Consider the following 22,282-nt stretch of genomic DNA (forward strand, 5'->3'; position numbering starts at 1 on the left):
CAGATTCTTGCACTCAACATTCTGAGTCCAATGATCCATAACGTCTTCACAGGGGCCGTAATCCTTAAGAGCCCAACCAAATCCATCAAAAACTCTCAGAAAACACAGGAACAGATGCTATTTATGGTGAACAACCTTTAGGTACCCAGAGATACCCTCCTCTACCCCCAACAGACCCTCTTGCACTTCTTCCCTTAGTCCCCCAGCAGACAAAAACCTTTTCCTTCAGAATAACAGATTAGAAGATACTCCCAATTGTAACTAAAACTAGATAATGATTAGCATTTGATCTCAGTATGGATAGTACTTGTATATACAGCAAGCTGGTTGTAAGTATGTTGCTTTTTTGGGAAGTCCTGAGCATAGCACTACGGTGGTGAGACAAATGTGCTGACATGTCATTGGCAGTGATCAATACAATGTATCCGAGAGTAGGAATCCACAGATGTACTCCAGTGTCATTGAGAGTGTTCAATACAGTGGATGTATTGGGGGCTAGAAAACAGTGCAAATGTACAGCAATGTCATTGGTAGTGTCCAGTACAGTGTATGTATTTGATGCTAGGAGACCAAGAAGCATATATGTGAAGTACAACTTTAGTGGGGGTCCATTACTGTGATTAGTTAATGATATGAAGTGAGACATTCTGAGATCTTGTTAGTCCTACTGTTCGCCTTGGCTGGATATGGTTGATTGATATAATTTTGAGCAACAAAATTACACTCTTAAGAATTAGGGGCCTATATATTATGGTGCAAGCAGACATGATCCGATATTGCGGATCATGTCCGCTGCACATCAATAAATGCCGACAGCATACGCTGTCGACATTTATCATTGCACAAGCAGTTCTAGTGAACTGCTGGTGCAATGCTGCCCCCTGCAGATTCGCAGCCGCTAAGCAGGGGGTGTCAATCAACCCGATCAACCTACTCTTAGGCGGCGGACAGATTATGGTGCAGCGATCTTTAGACCGCTGCTTCATAACATCCATACAGAGCTTGATAAATATGCCCCTTAGTGTCATATTTAATGAACTTATCTTGGTTAAAACATAAAGAAACCTTACAGACTCCTAAGATTGTTTAGTGAATAGTACTTTATTGGCATCAGATGACACAGTGGGTATCCAGATCCAGGGAAAATTTTCATAATGATCTTTGCAAAATAATATTTATAATTAGTTGCTACATTAACACTGCTTTAATAGTATATATAATTTTATCTGTGGGTTATTAGCTATCCATCTCCAATACACAAACTGGCAAATGTTTGTGTATCAATAAAGATATTTTATAAAAATCTTGTAGTTTGATAATAAATTTACAATATATATATAGTTTTTAAGCTATGTTTATGGTGTTTCAAGATGATTCATATTTTGGGGTTTTGTTATTCAATTCAAAACTGTGAAATGTTTTTTAGATTACCAGCAAACCTGTAACAGGAAGTCACCGTTTCTCGTATTCTTTATACTGATATGCTTAAAAACAAAGCAGACCAAAAACAGTTTATTTGGCTTTTATTTCTCACTGGACAATTTTCAAGGATTTTGAATATACCCCTTTTGCTCTTTCTTCACCAAATAATGCATGTATACTTTTAATTATATTCAGTGTTAATTAATGGTTTTCTTTTATAAATATATATATTTTTTATGCTAACAATATGCTATATGAAAATATAATGTTCTGTCTCTTCCTAATAACATTTATCCTAGCATTACCCCTTTCTTGGGCCCTAGCAAATTATTATTATTAATAAAAATTATAATAATAATAATAATAATAATAATAATACTATTGTTACTATTATTTTTATTATTATTATGATTATTATTTTTATTATTATTACTATTATTATTACTACTATTATTATCATTTATTTGTATATCGCTGTGAAATTCCGTACCCTGAATACAAATGTAAGTATATACAATTACTAAGATTGTTACATTTTACTGCAATAAAAACAACAAAAAACTAACTACATAAGCATTAGAAAGAATGTAGACAATTACTTTATATTCATAAAACTTTAATTGTCTGTAGATTGTATTTCAAAACAATTTTAACTGACTTTTATTTGAGTTGACCAAAATCCTGTAGAAAAACATATCTTGTGTACAGAAAACAACCATTAAACATATTTGTTGATAAAACATTTGATACGTTTTTCTAAAGGATAATTATCGACTCAAAAGTGATTAGTAATTATTCCCCTTACTATATAGAAGTTATTTTTTATTTGGATATCTTTGATATATTGTCACATACAATTATTGGTTTGAGCATTAAGTTTGAGTTTATAAGTAGAGTTAAAACTCGGTTTCGCATTTCTTAAGATTGTTCCCCAGCGCAAGTTTAGCTTTTTATAATTAAAGAATGTGCTTGTGTCACCCCTTGGTGTAGGAATTTAATTTGTCACATATACCTGTGTGAATGGTTCAGTAAGCAGAGTGATGATACATTTAGATCAGTTAGAATTGAAAAAATCTTGCAGTGGTGGTTTATGTCATTAGAATATTTTGTAATATACATTCAGAATGTGTGCGCATCTGTTTATTCTAAGGTAGTAGCGCGTGTCATTTATACACTGAAATGTGTCTTTTAAAATTCATAGCAAGTTTTGCTGCCATAAAAAAAACTTAAACATGTAAAAAAAATCCTCATCATTTTTTTCTGATTTGACTGCTTGTTACAGTTGGTGCAGGAACTTTTTTGTCTTTTGCATACAATAAATACGTTTGTTTAATCCCTTTAATAAAATGTGCACAAAATTGTTGTCTTGAGTTTATTTCTTTTTTCAATTTTGACTTTTATTTTTCAGCCTAAACTCACACAGCTGTACCAGCAAACAGGGCTACCAGCTATCTAGCATTTCAGCAGACTGTCCTGTAAAAATCATAAAAAACACTTACATTACCATTGTTTAAGTCCACTGAGCAGCAGCTAAATTTAAACCTCCTTTGCCTCTATGCATAACAAATATACCCATAAAGTAGTAGTACTGCTCATCTACAGCTCTTGTTGCTGGCAGCAAAGTAGGGTATTCCACTGCTTTGTGTGTGTTACATAGAACCAGTGGGGTAAAATCTCTACTCTGTATTTTTTATGACAACCATAGGAATGTAAATCATTGCTCTGTCTGTGCTACTAGAATTGAAGGGGAATGTCAAATCACCGCTCTGATTGTATTACTGGAAGTCAAATATGTAAAATAATGTATTTGTGTGGAGATAGTCACTTCTCAGATGTGAATATATACATTATACATAAGGTCAAAGACAAAACTTTAGGTGGGTTCATTGTGTGACCTCACCACTACCAAAAAAAGGAAAAGCTTGCTGCAATTTTGTAATTTGAAAATGGCAAATTATTATGAGGCATATTTATTAAACTGCAAGCGGACATGATCCGATATTGCGGATCATGTCCGCTGCAGATCGATAAATGCCGACAGCGTACACTGTCAGAATTTATCATTGCATCAGCAGTTCTTGTGAACTGCTGGTGCAATGCCGCCCCCTGCAGATCCGCGGCTAATCGGCCGCTAGCAGGGGGTGTCAATCAACCCGATCGTATTGGATCAGGTTGATTTTTGGTGATGTCCGTCTGCCTCCTCAGAGCAGGCGGACAGGTTATGAAGCAGCGGTCTTTAGACCGCTGCTTATAACTTGTGTTTCTGGCGAGCCTTTAGGTCTTCAAGCTCAGAACGGAGCTTGATAAATCAGCCCCTAAATTAAGATTTTGACCAATCCCTAAACATGAGTTGCAAGGTCAGCTCCTTTCTAATCAATAGGGCTTCATCTGTCTCATAACTGTTCATTTCTTAATGCAAAGAACAAGTTTCACTGTAAAGGATTCCAGCATCATAACACGTACCTTTTCGACATTTACTAAACTAACTCACTAAAACAGAAAAAATACACCCGCCATAATGCAAATCACTCTTAAAACACACAAAAGAAAATAGTTACAGAGAAATAAAACAATAAATAGAGAACCTTGTCAGCTTTGAAATAATGAGAAACAAAAGCAAAAACAAGAAATTTCACAGGGATTTATGAGCACCACATGTTTGGTGAGGATTAGAGAAAAAACCCAGACTACGCCGCTCAAACACGCGGCAATACCTACAGCCAGCACCTTGTATGTGTCTGCAGTTTTCTTCCTATCCAGCTCGTCTACTTTACCCTAATAATAAAAAATGCTAATATTTATTGCCTCGACTCTAGGGCTTTTATGGAGACTCCTTAAATAATATGATTACACAATTGTTTCACCTGTTTCACATCACCTTATTATTTCAGCTTGTCACATCGCTATTAGTCCTAAATTGACCCTGTCCCAACTTTTTGGACTGTGTTCAGTTGCAGTCATCAGATTTATAATGAGTGTATATTTTCAAAAATAAATTCAATTCACAAAGTAAAACATCAAACAATGTGTTAATAACGTGTTTTTAATACAAAACAGGGTGAACTGAATTTTCAAAATACTTTTTTTGGGGGGGGGGGGTTTTGCATTTTTTATACTGTCCCAAATTTTTCGGAATTGGGGTTGTACAGTTGTAAAGTGTTTTAGTTGTAATTATTGTTATTTTTGCTTTGCTAGAGGTTATCATGTAAGATATATAGGGGAGGTTCTTGATGTCATTTAGAAATGATTGAAGATTAAATTTTTTGAAGGATCTGGTGATTTTAACCTTGGGAGAGGTTTTAGTTGCCTTTATTTTGCGCACACAGTACACTAAGCAGTGGTCACTGAAATTGTTAGGGAGAACACCTGCCTCCTGGATTCGGTCGGGAGAGGTGGAGAGAATCCAATCGAGCAGGGTGTGATTATGGCTTTTGTTGTTTATGCGAGTTGGGGAGGAGATTAATTGCGTTAGCTGCAAAGACTTAAACACAGAGCAACAACTATTATTTTTTGGATTCAGCCAATCAATATTAAAATCTCCAAAAACCAAAACTTCACTTTTTGGGTTTTGAGCTATGGTTTCACTAAGGAGATGGGCTATGTCTGAAAGGGAATGTAAAGGAGAGCTAGGTGGGCGGTAGATTCCATCAACAGAGAGCAGAGAGCAGTGTAACAGCTGAGATATTCAGGTCTGTGATTCTCTAAGAATACTGGGCAGATACACTTAAAATTCAGTCTTAGGGAAAGAGAGAGATTAGTGTCAGATGGGCCTGCAAAAAAAGTTAAGGGCGGGGGTATGTATGGACATTTTAGCAAAAGGGTCATTCAGGCAAAAAAAAAAAAACACAGGGAAAGTTCAGAATTACAGAGATAAGACAGGTATCCATGAAGGAAAGAAAGCCATAAAACAAGGAACAAGAAAGATATATGGTCTTCCTAAGCTGATTAAACTAACTTTTAACTTAATGAACAGACATAATGGTGATAAAATATACATTTAAAATAAAAATAATAGCAAATACTTATTACAACACACACATCAGTAATAACAGGGTAAAATATAATGAAATTTCTATCTTCCAAAGGCTACCTGTTTGCAGAGAGCAGTGTAACAGCTGAGATATTCAGGTCTGTGATTCTCTAAGAATACTGGGCAGATACACTTAAAATTCAGTCTGTTTGCAGAGAGCAGTGTAACAGCTGAAATATTCAGGTCTGTGATTCTCTAAGAATACTGGGCAGATACACTTAAAATTAAGTCTGTTTGCAGAGAGCAGTGTAACAGCTGAGATATTCAGGTCTGTGATTCTCTAAGAATACTGGGCAGATACACTTAAAATTCAGTCTGTTTGCAGAGAGCAGTGTAATAGCTGAGATATTCAGGTCTGTGATTCTCTAAGAATACTGGGCAGATACACTTAAAATTCAGTCTGTTTGCAGAGAGCAGTGTAACAGCTGAGATATTCACACACATGCATAAATACACACACAGTCACATACACACACACATACATACACACACATATACACACACACACATGCATAAATACACACACAGTCACATACATACACACATACACACATACATACACACACATACACACATAGTCACATACATACATACACACACACATAAACACCAATGGGTAAAACAGAAACACTAACACCCTGTAGTCAGAGACACTAGCGAAGCATCATGTCACACTCACATGATATCAGTGCAGGCAGTGGCAGGTCAACGTTTTTTTTTTTTTTAAGCTGGGCCCCCACCCTCAGGGGCCCAGTCACAGTTGCAAACTCTGCACCCCTTTTAGTTTCGCCCCTGTGTTTTACCCTTTAAAAGTAATTAAAGGGAAGTCAAGTCAAAATGAAAACTTGCATGATTCAGATAGAGCACACAATATTAAATAACTTTCCAATTCACTTCCATTATCTAAATGTGCACAATCTGTTTTATATGCACACTTTCTGAGCCACCAGCTCCTACTGAGCATGTGCAAGATTCACTATACGTATATGCACTTTGTGATTTGCTGATGGCTGCCACATGATGCATTAGGAAGGAAAAATGTAACTGTGACATATGTCAGAAACAAATCTATTACTAATTTAAAATTCAAGCAAAGTGTTTTTGCATTATCTCTGTATTATGTATTTATTGAGTATGTTATTATACCGTTAAATGGTCTTTTAAACTCATTGTAAAAGAAAGTGATTTGCTTCAAAACAAAATGCTCCAGCAAATATATAGCATTTTATTTTTACACTAAAGATATCCCATAAAGGTGAACTTTATAAAAAATAAAAAAATCTATTAAATATAAAAAAAGTTGTTACACTATATTAGATACCTATGGTAAGGGTGTGGCCAGTTATTGCACTTCAGAACAGTTCTCTCTCAGGTCCAAATTCTCAAAACTTCTCCAGCATGTGCAGACTTCACAGGTGCTGAACTCACTTCTTTATCTAAGAAAAAGGATGGAACATGGAAGACCCAGAAATATGAGATCTACCTCCCATATGCTCACTTAGATAAAGAATCTCACAGGGGATAGTGAGGTTAACAGGGGAGCACCTGGCTCTGGTATAAATTATTTCGCCTAGATTACGAGTTTTGCGTTAGAGGCTATGCGGTGCTAACGAGCAGTTTATGCTCACCGCTCACTTACAGACAGCGCTGGTAGAACGAGTTTTTACAAACCCGGCGTTAAAAGACAAGAAGTGAGCATAGAGCAAAATTTTGCTCCATATCTCACTCCAATACCAGCGCTGCTTAAGTCAGCGGTGAGCTGGTGTAACCTGCTCGTGCACAATTTCCCCATAGGTATTAACGGGGAGAGCCGGCTGAAAAAAAGTCTAACACCTGCAAAAAAGCAGCGTAAAACTCCTTAACGCAGCCCCATTGATTCCTATGGGGAAATAAAATTTATGTTTACACCTAACACCCTAACATGAACTCAGAGTCTAAACACCCCTAATATTACACTTATTAACCCCTAATCTGCCGCCCCCAACATCGCCGCCACCTACATTATATTATTAACCCATAATCTGCCGCTCCGGACACCTCCGCCACCTACATTATACTTATGAACCCCTAATCTGCTGCCCCCAACATTGCTGACACCTACATTATATTTATTAACCCCTAATCTGCCGTCCCCAACATCGCCGCCACTATAATAAACATATAAACCGCCGCACTCCCGCCTTGCAAACATTAGTTAAATATTATTAACCCCTAATCTGCCGTCCCTAACATCGCCGCCACCTACCTACATTTATTAACCCCTAATCTGCCGCCCCCAACGTTGCCGCCACTATTCTAAATTTATTAACCCCTAAACCTAAGTCTAACCCTAACCCCCTAACTTAAATATAATTTAAATAAATCTAAATAAAATTCCTATCATTAACTAAATTATTCCTATTTAAAACTAAATACTTACCTATAAAATAAACCCTAAGCTAGCTACAATAAAACTAATAGTTACATTGTATCTAGCTTAGGGTTTATTTTTATTTTACAGGCAAGTTTGTATTTATTTTAACTAGGTAGAATAGTTAATAAATAGCTATTAACTATTTAATAAATACCTAGCTAAAATAAAGACAAATTTACCTGTAAAATAAAACCTAACCTAAGTTACACTAACACCTAACACTACACTATAATTAAATTAATTCCCTAAATTAAATACAATTAAATAAAATTAGCTAAAGTACAAAAAACCCCCACTAAATTACAGAAAATAATAAACAAATTACAAGATTTTTAAACTAATTACACCTAATCTAATCCCCCTAACAAAATAAAAAAGCCCCACCTTACACTAAATTACAAATAACCCTTAAAAAGGGCCTTTTGCAGGGCATTGTCCCAAAGTAATCAGCTCTTTTACCTGTAAGAAAAATTACAAATCCCCCCCAACATTAAAACCCACCACCCACACAACCAACCCTACTCTAAAACCCACCCAATACCCCCTTAAAAAAACCTAACACTAACCCATTGAAGATCACCTTACCGGGAGAAGTCTTCATCCAACCAGGCCGAAGTCCTCAACGAAGCCGGGAGAAGTCTTCATCCAAGCAGGGCGATGTGGTCCTCCAGATGGGCAGAAGTCTTCATCCAGGCGGCAACTTCAATCTTCATCCATCCGGCGCGGAGCGGGTCCATCTTCAAGACATCCGACACGGAGCATCCTCTTCTTACGACGGCTAACACTGAATGAAGGTACCTTTAAGTGACGTCATCCAAGATGGCATCCCTTCAATTCCGATTGGCTGATAGAATTCTATCAGCCAATCGGAATTAAAGGGCCATTATACACTCATTTTTTCTTTGCATAAATGTTTTATAGATGATCTATTTATAAAGCCCATAAAGTTTTTTTTTTTTTTAAATGTATAATTTTGCTTATTTTTAAAGAACATTGCTCTGATTTTCAGACTCCTAACCAAGCCCCAAAGTTTTATTTGAATACTGTCAGCTACCTTCTCCAGCTTGCTCCTGTTTGTGTAAAGGGTCTTTTCATATGCAAAATAAGGGGGAGGGGGGAGTGTCTTATTTCCCACTTGCAGTGGGCTTTCCAACTACCTTTTCAACAGAGCTAAACTGAAAGCTTCTAAGTATGTTTTTAAACCATTTTATAGTGGATTTTTATATCAGTATCTGTGCATCTTATTCTTTATAGTAGTGTCTATTACATGCAGTTATATGAAAATGAGTTTATACTGTCCCTTTAAGGTAGAAAAAATCCTATTGGCTGATGCAATCAGCCAATAGGATTGAGCTGGCATTATATTAGCTGATTGGAACAGCCAATAGAATGCCAGCTCAATCCTATTGGCTGATTGCATCTATCAGCCAATCGGAATTGAAGGGACGCCATCTTGGATGACGTCACTTAAAGGTTCCTTCATTCAGTGTTAGCAGTCGTAAGAAGAGGATGCTCCGCGTCAGATAAACAGGAGGGAACACTCTCTATACAAGTGCCTGTCACTCAGTGCTGCTAAAATAAGAGGGGTACAGACTCTAACGTATATGATACAGTTAGTAATTAGCTGTATACCTGATGTAATGATTATTGTTCTGTGATTTACCTCTAAGCTCTATACACAGAGATAAACAGGAGGGAACTTTCTGTATATAAGTGCCTGTCACTCAGTGCTGCTAATATAAGAGGGGTACAGACTCTAACATATATTATATAGTTAGTAATTAGCTGTATACCTGATGTAATTATTATTGTTCTGTGATTTACCTCTAAGCTCTATACACAGAGATAAACAGGAGGGAACTCTCTGAAGTGCCTGTCACTCAGTGCTGCTAATATAAGAGGGGTACAGACTCTACCATATATTATATAGTTAGTAATTAGCTGTATATCTGATGTAATTATTATTGTTCTGTGATTTACCTCTAAGCTCTATACACAGAGATAAACAGGAGGGAACTCTCTGTATACAAGTGCCTGTCACTCAGTGCTGCTAATATACGAGGGGTACAGACTCTAACATATATTATATAGTTAGTAATTAGCTGTATATCTGATGTAATTATTATTGTTCTGTGATTTACCTCTACGCTCTATACACAGAGATAAACAGGAATGAACTCTCTGTATACCAGTGCCTGTCAGTGATGCTAATATAAGAGGGGTACAGACTTTAACATATATTATATAGTTAGTAATTAGCTGTATAACCTGATGTAATGATTATTGTTCTGTGATTTACCTCTAAGCTCTATACACAGAGATAAACAGGAATGAACTCTCTGTATACAAGTGCCTGTCACTCAGTGCTGCTAATATAAGAAGGGTACAGACTCTAACATATATTATATAGCTAGTAATTAGCTGTATACCTGATGTAATGATTATTGTTCTGTGATTTACCTCTAAGCTCTATACACAGAGATAAACAGGAATGAACTCTCTGTATACCAGTGCCTGTCAGTGATGCTAATATAAGAGGGGTACAGACTCTAACATATATTATATAGTTAGTAATTAGCTGTATACCTGATGTAATGATTATTGTTCTGATTTACCTCTAAGCTCTATACACAGAGATAAACAGGAGGGAACACTCTCTATACAAGTGCCTGTCACTCAGTGCTGCTAATATAAGAGGGGTACAGACTCTACCATATATTATATAGTTAGTAATTAGCTGTATTCCTGATGTAATGATTATTGTTCTGTGATTTACCTCTAAGCTCTATACACAGAGATAAACAGGAGGGAACTCTCTGTATACAAGTGCCTGTCACTCAGTGCTGCTAATATAAGAGGGGTACAGACTCTACCATATGTTTTATATTATATAGTTAGTAATTAGCTGTATACCTGATGTAATGATTATTGTTCTGATTTACCTCTAAGCTCTATACACAGAGATAAACAGGAATGAACTCTCTGTATACAAGTGCCTGTCACTCAGTGCTGCTAATATAAGAGGGGTACAGACTCTAACATATATTATATAGTTAGTAATTAGCTGTATACCTGATGTAATGATTATTGTTCTGATTTACCTCTAAGCTCTATACACAGAGATAAACAGGAAGGAACTCTCTGTATACAAGTGCCTGTCACTCAGTGCTGCTAATATAAGAGGGGTACAGACTCTAACATATATTATATAGTTAGTAATTAGCTGTATAACCTCATGTAATGATTATTGTTCTGTGATTTACCTCTAAGCTCTATACACAGAGATAAACAGGAAGGAACTCTCTGTATACAAGTGCCTGTCACTCAGTGCTGCTAATATAAGAGGGGTACAGACTCTAACATATATTATATAGTTAGTAATAAGCTGTATAACCTCATGTAATGATTATTGTTCTGTGATTTACCTCTAAGCTCTATACACAGAGATAAACAGGAAGGAAGGGAACTCTCTGTATACCAGTGCCTGTCACTCAGTGCTGCTAATATAAGAGGGGTACAGACTCTAACATATATTATATAGTTAGTAATTAGCTGTATACCTCATGTAATGATTATTGTTCTGATTTACCTCTAAGCTCTATACACAGAGATAAACAGGAAGGAAGGGAACTCTCTGTATACCAGTGCCTGTCACTCAGTGCTGCTAATATAAGAGGGGTACAGACTCTACCATATATTATATAGTTAGTAATTAGCTGTATACCTGATGTAATGATTATTGTTCTGTGATTTACCTCTAAGCTCTATACACAGAGATAAACAGGAGGGAACTCTCTGTATACAAGTGCCTGTCACTCAGTGCTGCTAATATAAGAGGGGTACAGACTCTACCATATGTTTTATATTATATAGTTAGTAATTAGCTGTATACCTGATGTAATGATTATTGTTCTGATTTACCTCTAAGCTCTATACACAGAGATAAACAGGAATGAACTCTCTGTATACAAGTGCCTGTCACTCAGTGCTGCTAATATAAGAGGGGTACAGACTCTAACATATATTATATAGTTAGTAATTAGCTGTATACCTGATGTAATGATTAGTGTTCTGTGATTTATCTCTAAGCTCTATACACAGAGATAAACAGGAGGGCTCTCTGTATACAAGTGCCTGTCAGTGATGCTAATATAAGAGGGGTACAGACTCTAACATATATTATATAGTTAGTAATTAGCTGTATACCTGATGTAATGATTAGTGTTCTGTGATTTACCTCTAAGCTCTATACACAGAGATAAACAGGAATGAACTCTCTGTATACAAGTGCCTGTCACTCAGTGCTGCTAATATAAGAGGGGTACAGACTCTAACATATATTATATAGTTAGTAATTAGCTGTATATCTGATGTAATTATTATTGTTCTGTGATTTACCTCTAAGCTCTATACACAGAGATAAACAGGAAGGAACTCTCTGTATACAAGTGCCTGTCACTCAGTGCTGCTAATATAAGAGGGGTACAGACTCTACCATATATTATATAGTTAGTAATTAGCTGTATAACCTCATGTAATGATTATTGTTCTGTGATTTACCTCTAAGCTCTATACACAGAGATAAACAGGAAGGAACTCTCTGTATACCAGTGCCTGTCACTCAGTGCTGCTAATATACGAGGGGTACAGACTCTAACATATATTATATAGTTAGTAATTAGCTGTATACCTGATGTAATGATTATTGTTCTGATTTACCTCTAAGCTCTATACACAGAGATAAACAGGAGGGAACTCTCTGTATACAAGTGCCTGTCACTCAGTGCTGCTAATATAAGAGGGGTACAGACTCTAACATATATTATATAGTTAGTAATTAGCTGTATACCTGATGTAATGATTAGTGTTCTGTGATTTACCTCTAAGCTCTATACACAGAGATAAACAGAAAGGAACTCTCTGTATACAAGTGCCTGTCACTCAGTGCTGCTAATATAAGAGGGGTACAGACTCTACCATATATTATATAGTTAGTAATTAGCTGTATAACCGGATGTAATGATTATTGTTCTGTGATTTACCTCTAAGCTCTATACACACAGAGATAAACAGGAAGGAAGGGAACTCTCTGTATACAAGTGCTTGTCACATGTCACTCAGTGCTGCTTCTGGTATTTCATTCATGTTTCTGTGCCACGCCCCCTCCCCTTGGCTTCCTGGTTGTTTCGCTAATACCATGTTGCTGTTTGCATTCTGAATGTCGGGGAGGTGCCTGCGCGTCACAGCTGTTGTTTGATGTCACCACCAGTCCCCTCCCATCCAGTATATAGATATTGAAAAGCCGCCTGGCTCTGGGACAAATCACTGAAGTAGCCGGCAGCACTGGATGCCAGGTGAGGATCCCATACAGGGAGAATACTAAGCCCTTAAGTAACATTTATCTATCATGCAGCTTATTTCTTATAATAAATCCGAGTTATCAGCAATAACAGCGATACCAAAATGTGCCCAGCCCGTCTGCACTGAAGCCCCTAATGTCACCACCTGATGTAGCGGAGTCACTAGACCGCTGCTGTCATCCCGGGGAAAAGAGGCATTGGGGGTGGCAGAAATCAAAAAGAAATCCCTGCACCAAATCCTTTATGCTCCTCATTCAGCTGCTTTTTCACACCAATAACTTGCTATTTGTACCCAGCATTGTCACTGTATTTGTCTTTTCAAAAAAAATATTTACTTTTATTTAAAGTAAAAAGTTATTTAAAATAATAGGAAATGAAAACCCACATCACTTAAGGTCTTAAAATAAAATAAGAATCAAAGTTAAGAATTAAACTCCTAAACAAAAAACATCCGGATAGTAGACATTTTTTGAAAATCCGAAAACTAGAGTTGTGTGACAGCAACATGACAAAGTGTAACTGGGATATTTTGGGGACTAACTTTCCCTTTTTGTTACCATATTCACCTGGCTAGGAAAACAATTACAAACACTTGTAACTGCAGGTGGAATGGGAGGGAGTTATGTGCCACTTTCTTGCATGTTGACAAAGCCGGTGATAATTACTAAGCTTTACAGTTTTCTATAAAAATTGTTCTTTTAATACACTCTTTATTATCTTTCCTTAATAAACTAGTAAATAACAACCACACCACATGGGATGCAAATCTTTCTTAGCAATCTTTCTATGTGTTTTTCAAACTGAGAACTGAATGAAAGGAACGCGCAGGGGACGAGAAGATCCTGTACTAGTGCCGCCTTGGGAGACGTCAGAGGAGGAGGAGTCAGGTGGCCATTTCACAAACAGCTACATGAGATCTAGTAAGTGTATTTTCTGCCAAAGTTTATTTAGATAAAAATTAGGCTAGAGTTTAATGTAAAGATTGTTAATTAACTAATATAAATAAGTAACAGTAATTTTTGGGTTGACTGTCCCTTTAATCATTTTTAATGCCTACCTTGGTCAATCAGAGAGAATCAGGTAATTTGAGCTGTCAGCTAGTACTCTCCACCCTGCACAGGAAAATAAATTAAGTATTCTTATTAACATTTATGTTTTAAACCAAATAAAAAAAAAAGACACATTTGCCTCCATGTATTAAATTCCCAGGCAGAAAACATTTGCTCCACATCAAACCAGCCACCCCCCCCCCCCTCCCGCCTTTGTGCATCCAATCTCTTTCTAGGTTAGGTTCCTTTTCATAAAACATCTTAAAAGGGGAATAGAAATTGTTTCAATGGACATAATGATCAAAAATAAAATATGCATGAGTGTATTTCAGTTTTAAATAGTTGCATTATTGCATTATAATTCAACTATTCCTAAAGCCTGTGTACACAATTTTTGCAGTACAGCGGTTCCACCCCTTGCTCTCTCTTTATCCCCCCTCTCTTCTGCTCTCTCTCTCCCCCTCTCTTTTGCTCTCTCTCTCGCCCCTCTCTTTTCCTCCCTCTTTTGCGCTCTCTCTCCCCCTCTCTTTGCACTCTCCCCCATCTCTTTTGCTCTCTCTCTCTCTCTCTCTCCCCCCTCTATTTTGCTCTCTCTCTTCCTCTTTTGCTCTCTTGCTCCCCCTCTCTTTTGCTGTCTCTCCCCCCTCTCTTTTGCTGTCTCTCCCCCTCTCTTTTGCTGTCTCATTCCCCCTCTTTTGCTCTCTCCCCCCTCTTTTGCTCTCTCCCCCCTCTTTTGCTCTCCCTCTCCTTTTTTTGCTCTCTTTCCCTCCTCTCTTTTGCTGTCTCTCTCCCCTCTTTTGCTCTCTCCCCTCTCTTTTGCTCTCTCTCTCCCCCCTCTCTTTTGCTCTCTCTCTCCCCCCCTCTCTTTTGCTCTCTCTCTCCCCCCTCTCTTTTGCTCTCTCTCTCCCCCCTCTCTTTTGCTCTCTCTCTCCCCCCTCTCTTTTGCTCTCTCTCTCCCCCCTCTCATTTGCTCTCTCTCTCCCCCCTCTCATTTGCTCTCTCTCTCCCCCCTCTCATTTGCTCTCTCTCTCCCCCTCTCTTTTGCTGTCTCTCTCCCCCCTCTTTTGCTTTCTCTATCCCCCCTCTTTTGCTTTCTCTATCCCACCTCTTTTGCTCTCTCCCCCCCCTCTCTTTTGCTCTCTCCCCCCCTCTCTTTTGCTCTCTCTATCCCCCCTCTCTTTTGCTCTCTCTATCCCCCCTCTCTTTTGCTCTCTCTATCCCCCCTCTCTTTTGCTCTCTCTATCCCCCCTCTCTTTTGCTCTCTCTATCCCCCCTCTCTTTTGCTCTCTCTATCCCCCCTCTCTTTTGCTCTCTCTATCCCCTTTCTTTAACTCTCTTTCCCTCCCTCTCTTTTGCGGTATCTCTCTCCCCTTTATTTTGCTCTGTTTCCCCCTCTCTTTTGCTGTCTCTCCCCCATGTCTTGTGCTCTCTCCCCTCTCTTATGCTCTCTCTCTCTATTCCCTCTTTTGTGCTCTCCCCCCTCTCTTTTGCTCTCTCTCTCTCCACCCTCTCTTTTGCTGTCTCTCTCCCTCTCTTTTGCTCTCTCTATCTCCCCTCTTTAGATCTCTCTCTCCCCCCTTTCTTTTGTTCTCCCTCCCCCTCTCATTTGCTCTCTCTATCTCCCCTCTCATTTGCTCTCTCTCTCCCCCTCTCTTTTGCTGTCTCCCTCCTCTCTTTTGCTCTCTCTCCCTCTCTTATGCTCTCTCTATCCCCCCTCTTTTGCTTTCTCTATCCCCACTCTTTTGCTCTCTCTATCCCACCTCTTTTGCTCTCTCTATCCCACCTCTTTTGCTCTCTCTATCCCACCTCTTTTGCTCTCTCTATCCCACCTCTTTTGCTCTCTCTATCCCACCTCTTTTGCTCTCTCTATCCCACCTCTCTTTTGCTCTCTCCCCCCCTCTCTTTTGCTCTCTCTATCCCCCCTCTCTTTTGCTCTCTCTATCCCCCCTCTCTTTTGCTCTCTCTATCCCCTTTCTTTAACTCTTTCCCTCCTCTTTTGCGGTATCTCTCTCCCCTTTATTTTGCTCTGTTTCCCCCTCTCTTTTGCTGTCTCTCCCCCATGTCTTGTGCTCTCTCCCCTCTCTTATGCTCTCTCTCTCTATTCCCTCTTTTGTGCTCTCCCCCTCTCTTTTGCTCTCTCTCTCCACCCTCTCTTTTGCTGTCTCTCTCCCTCTCTTTTGCTCTCTCTATCTCCCCTCTTTAGATCTCTCTCTCCCCCCTTTCTTTTGTTCTCCCTCCCCCTCTCTTTTGCTCTCTCTATCTCCCCTCTTTTGATCTCTTTCTCCCCTTTCTTTTGCTCTCCCTCCCCCTCTCTTTTGCTGTCTCTCTCCCTCTCTTTTGCTCTCTCTATCTCCCCTCTTTTGATCTCTCTCTCCCCTTTCTTTTGCTCTCCCTCCCCCTCTCTTTTGCTGTCTCTCTCCCTCTCTTTTGCTCTCTCTATCTCCCCCTCTCTTTTGCTCTCTCTCTCTCCCCCCTCTCTTTTGCGCTCTCTCTCTCCCCCTCTCTTTTGTGCTCTCTCTCTTCCCCCTCTCTTTTGCACTCTCTCTCTCTCTTCCCCCTCTCTTTTGCGCTCTCTCTCTCCCCCCTCTCTTTTGCTGTTTCTCTCTTCCCCCTCTCTTTTGCTGTCTCTCTCTTCCCCCTCTCTTTTGATCTCTCTATCCCTCTCTTTTGCTCTCTCTATCCCCCCTCTTTTGCTCTCTCTATCCCCCCTCTTTTGCTCTCTCTATCCCCCCTCTTTTGCTTTCTCTCTCCCTCTCTTTTGCTCTCTCTATCCCCCCTCTTTTGCTTTCTCTATCCCTCCTCTTTTGCTCTCTCTCCCCCCTCCCTTTTGCTCTCTCTATCCCCCTCTTTTGCTCTCTCCCCCTCTCTTTTGCTCTCTCCCCCTCTCATCTGCTCTCTCTCCCCCCCCTCTCTTTTGCTCTCTCTCCCCCCCTCTCTTTTGCTCTCTCTCCCCCCCTCTCTTTTGCTCTCTCTCTCCCCTTTCTTTAACTCTCTTTCCCTCCTCTCTTTTGTGGTCTCTCTCTCCCCTTTATTTTGCTCTCTTTCCCCCCCTCTCTTTTGCTGTCTCTCTCCCCCTCTCTTTTGCTCTTTCTCTCCCCCCTGTCTTGTGCTCTCTCTCCCCTCTTTTGCTCTCTCCCCCCTCTCTTTTGCTCTCTCTAGACTTTCAACGCCCTCTCTTTTGCTGTCTCTCTCGCTCTCTCTATCTCGCCTTTTTTGATCTCTCTCTCCCCTTTCTTTTGTTCTCCCTCCCACTCTCTATCTCCCCTCTTTTGATCTCTCTCTCTCCCCTTTCTTTTTCTCTCCCTCCTCCTCTCTTTTGCTGTCTCTCCTCCTCTCTTTTGCACTCTCTCCCCCCTCTCTTTTGCGCTCTCTCTCTCCCCCTCTTTTGCGCTCTCTCTCTCCCCCTCTCTTTTGCGCTCTCTCTTCCCCCTCTCTTTTGCGCTCTCTCTTCCCCCTCTCTTTTGCGCTCTCTCTTCCCCCTCTCTTTTGCACTCTCTCTCTTCCCCCTTTCTTTTGCGCTCTCTCCCCCCCTCTCTTTTGCGCTCTCTCCCCCCTCTCTTTTGCGCTCGCTCTCTCCCCCTCTCTTTTGCTCTTTCTCTCTCCCCCTCTCTTGTGCTCTCCCCCCTCTCTTGTGCTCTCTCTTCCCTCTTTTGCACTCTCCCCCCTCTCTTTTGCTCTCTCTCCACTTTCTCCACCCTCTCTTTTGCTGTCTCTCTCCCTCTCTTTGGCTCTCTCTATCTCCCCTCTTTTGATCTCTCTCTCTCTCCCCTTTTCAGGGCCGTTTCTAGAGAATCTGTCTCTCAGGGCAAAATTCCAAAATGCTCCCCCCTCACAGATTCTAAAGTCCCCCTCCTAGACCTTGCACGTCACTCTGTCATTTAGAGGTCAGCTCCAAAGCAGCAGTGCACTACTGGGACCTAGCTGAACACACCTGGTGAGCAAATGACAAGAGACAAATGTGTGTTGCGGCCAACCACCAGTTAGCTCCTAGTAGTGCATTGGTGCTGCTAAGGATATGTACATATGCAACAATAAACACCAAGAGAATAAGAATATTAGAATTGTCTTAAATTTTTTTGGTGTAGCCTGAATAATGAAAGTTTAATTTTGAATTTCCTATACCTTTAAATATGTCCTTTTTCTGCTACAATGTTTTTTCCAAATATATTGATATTATCTAAAAATATATTTTACTAATTGCCATTATATTTATACTTTTCTTATAGCTATGCATATTTATTTGTTTAATGCATATCAATCCCTTTAAATTTGTATTCAAAATGTATCTACAAAACTTTCAATAGACTTTAAAGTTGAACTTTGCAAAAAAGTCATCAGGTAAGATTTTCTAAAGGATTGCAATATGTCACTAGGTGTATTTGTAACATATTTAGGGGTCTATTACAATTATTTAGAAAAGTTATAACAATTATTTTTTTTATTTTTTTTGCACATAAATAATTTGATAAAGAACTGTAATAGCTGTTTATTTTTAAAATATACTATACACACAGGCAGTAATAGACAGAGACATGCACACACAGGCAGGGATAGATAGGCATACACACACACTCAGGCAGTAATAGGCAGATACACACACACACACACACACACAGGTAGCAATAGACAGACACGCACACACAGGCAGTAACAGAGACATGCACACACAGGCAGTAATAGACAGAGACATTCACACACAGGCAGTAATAGACAGAGACATGCGCACACAGGCAGGGATAGATAGGGATACACACACACAGGCAGGGATAGATAGGCACACACACACACACACAGGCAGGGATAGATAGGCACACACACCCAGGCAGGGATAGATAGGCACACACACACACACACACACACACACTCAGGCAGTAAAAGGCAGATACACACACACACACACAGGCAGGGATAGATAGGCACACACACCCAGGCAAGGATAGATAGGCACACACACACACACACAGGCAGGGATAGCTAGGCACACACACACACTCAGGCAGTAATAGCAGACACAAGCACTCACAGGTGAGTTTGTGAAAACTTGCCATTGTTATTATGGAGTAAATGACACATACACACACCCATCATTATTAAGCATTTGTAAACAATAACGGCTAGATTTAGAGTTTTGTCGGTAACGACCTGCGTAGCTAACGCTGTCTTTTTTTCTGGCCACACCTCTAAAATAACTCTGGTATTGAGAGTCCACAGAATGGCTGCGTTAGGCTCCAAAAAAGGAGCGTAGAGCATTTTTAACGCAACTGCAACTCTCGATACCAGAGTTGCTTACGGACGCGGCCAGCCTCAAAAACGTGCTCGTGCACGATTCCCCCATATAAAACAATGGGGCTGTTTGAGCTGAAAAAAAACCTAACACCTGCAAAAAAGCCGCGTTCAGCTCCTAACGCAGCCCCATTGTTTGCTATGGGGAAACACTTCCTACGTCTGCACCTAACACCCTAACATGTACCCCGAGTCTAAACACCCCTAACCTTACACTTATTAACCCCTATTCTGCCGCCCCCGCTATCGCTGACCCCTGCATATTATTATTAACCCCTAATCTGCCGCTCCGTACACCGCCGCTACTTACATTATCCCTATGTACCCTAATCTGCTGCCCTAACATCGCCGACCCCTATATTATATTTATTAACCCCTAATCTGCCCCCCACAACGTCGCCTCCACCTGCCTACACTTATTAACCCCTAATCTGCCGAGCGGACCGCACCGCTATTATTATAAAGTTATTAACCCCTAATCCGCCTCACTAACCTTATATTAAATAGTATTAACCCCTAATCTGCCCTCCCTAACATCGCCAACACCTAACTTCAATTATTAACCCCTAATCTGCCGACCGGAGCTCACCGCTATTCTAATAAATGTATTAACCCCTAAAGCTAAGTCTAACCCTAACACTAACACCCCCCTAAATTAAATATAATTTTAATCTAACTAAATTAATTAACTCTTATTAAATAAATTATTCCTATTTAAAGCTAAATACTTACCTGTAAAATAAATCCTAATATAGCTACAATATAAATTATAATTATATTGTAGCTATTTTAGGATTAATATTTATTTTACAGGCAACTTTGTAATTATTTTAACCAGGTACAATAGCTATTAAATAGTTAAGAACTATTTAATAGTTACCTAGTTAAAATAATTACAAAATTACCTGTAAAATAAATCCTAACCTAAGTTACAATTAAACCTAACACTATACTATCATTAAATTAATTAAATAAAATACCTACAATTATCTACAATTAAACCTAACACTACCAATAAATTAATTAAATAAAATACCTACAATTATCTACAATTAAACCTAACACTACACTATCAATAAATTAATTAAATACAATATGTACAAATAACTACAATGAAATAAACTAACTAAAGTACAAAAAATAAAAAAGAACTAAGTTACAAAAAATAAAAAAATATTTACAAACATAATAAAATATTACAACAATTTTAAACTAATTACACCTACTCTAAGCCCCCTAATAAAATAACAAAGCCCCCAAAATAACAAAATGCCCTACCCTATTCTAAATTACTAAAGTTCAAAGCTCTTTTACCTTACCAGCCCTGAACAGGGCCCTTTGCGGGGCATGCCCCAAGAAGTTCAGCTCTTTTGCCTGTAGAAAAAAACATACAATACCCCCCCCCCAACATTACACCCCACCACCCACATAGCCCTAATCTAACCCAAACCCCCCTTAAATAAACCTAACACTAAGCCCCTGAAGATCTTCCTACCTTATCTTCACCATACCAGGTTCACCGATCCGTCCTGAAGAGCTCCTCCGATGTCCTGATCCAAGCCCAAGCGGGGGGCTGAAGAGGTCCATGATCCGGCTGAAGTCTTCATCCAAGCGGGAGCTGAAGAGGTCCATGATCCGGATGAAGTCTTCATCCAAGCGGGAGCTGAAGAGGTCCATGATCCGGATGAAGTCTTCTATCAACGGCATCTTCAATCTTCTTTCTTCGGGAGCCATCATCTTCCATCCGACGCGGAACATCCTCTTCTCCCGACGCCTACTAGCCGAATGACGGTTCCTTTAAATGACGTCATCCAAGATGGCGTCCCTCGAATTCCGATTGGCTGATAGGATTCTATCAGCCAATCGGAATTAAGGTAGGAATATTCTGATTGGCTGATGGAATCAGCCAATCAGAATCAAGTTCAATCCGATTGGCTGATCCGATCAGCCAATCAGATTGAGCTCGCATTCTATTGGCTGTTCCGATCAGCCAATAGAATGCAAGCTCAATCTGATTGGCTGATCGGATCAGCCAATCGGATTGAACTTGATTCTGATTGGCTGATTCCATCAGCCAATCAGAATATTCCTACCTTAATTCCGATTGGCTGATAGAATCCTATCAGCCAATCGGAATTCGAGGGACGCCATCTTGGATGACGTCATTTAAAGAAACCGTCATTTGGCTAGTAGGCGTCGGGAGAAGAGGATGTTCCGCGTCGGATGGAAGATGATGGCTCCCGAGGAAAGAAGATTGAAGATGCCGTTGATAGAAGACTTCATCCGGATCATGGACCTCTTCAGCTCCCGCTTGGATGAAGACTTCATCCGGATCATGGACCTCTTCAGCTCCCGCTTGGATGAAGACTTCAGCCGGATCATGGACCTCTTCAGCCCCCCGCTTGGGCTTGGATCAGGACATCGGAGGAGCTCTTCAGGACGGATCGGTGAACCTGGTATGGTGAAGATAAGGTAGGAAGATCTTCAGGGGCTTAGAGTTAGGTTTATTTAAGGGGGGTTTGGGTTAGATTAGGGGTATGTGGGTGGTGGGTTGTAATGTTGGGGGGGGGGTATTGTATGTTTTTTTTTACAGGCAAAAGAGCTGAACTTCTTGGGGCATGCCCCGCAAAGGGCCCTGTTCAGGGCTGGTAAGGTAAAAGAGCTTTGAACTTTAGTAATTTAGAATAGGGTAGGGCATTTTGTTATTTTGGGGGCTTTGTTATTT

General features: G+C 39.7%; 1 protein-coding gene and 1 long non-coding RNA gene across 2 annotated transcripts in view; one reads left to right on the forward strand and one right to left on the reverse strand.

Moving 5' to 3' along the window:
- LOC128638278 (uncharacterized) overlaps positions 1–22,282 on the forward strand; it is a 332,607-nt gene that overhangs the window by 193,031 nt on the left and 117,294 nt on the right. The gene's annotated exons all lie outside the window — the stretch shown is intronic.
- Positions 1–22,282, reverse strand: part of LOC128638281 (uncharacterized) — a 66,886-nt gene that overhangs the window by 32,107 nt on the left and 12,497 nt on the right. The window contains exon 2 of the long non-coding RNA XR_008399080.1: positions 14,283–14,337. This is a non-coding gene — a long non-coding RNA (uncharacterized LOC128638281). The remainder of the gene's footprint in view (positions 1–14,282; positions 14,338–22,282) is intronic.

Source organism: Bombina bombina, chromosome 8, assembly GCF_027579735.1.
Source record: "Bombina bombina isolate aBomBom1 chromosome 8, aBomBom1.pri, whole genome shotgun sequence".
NCBI lineage: Eukaryota > Metazoa > Chordata > Amphibia > Anura > Bombinatoridae > Bombina > Bombina bombina.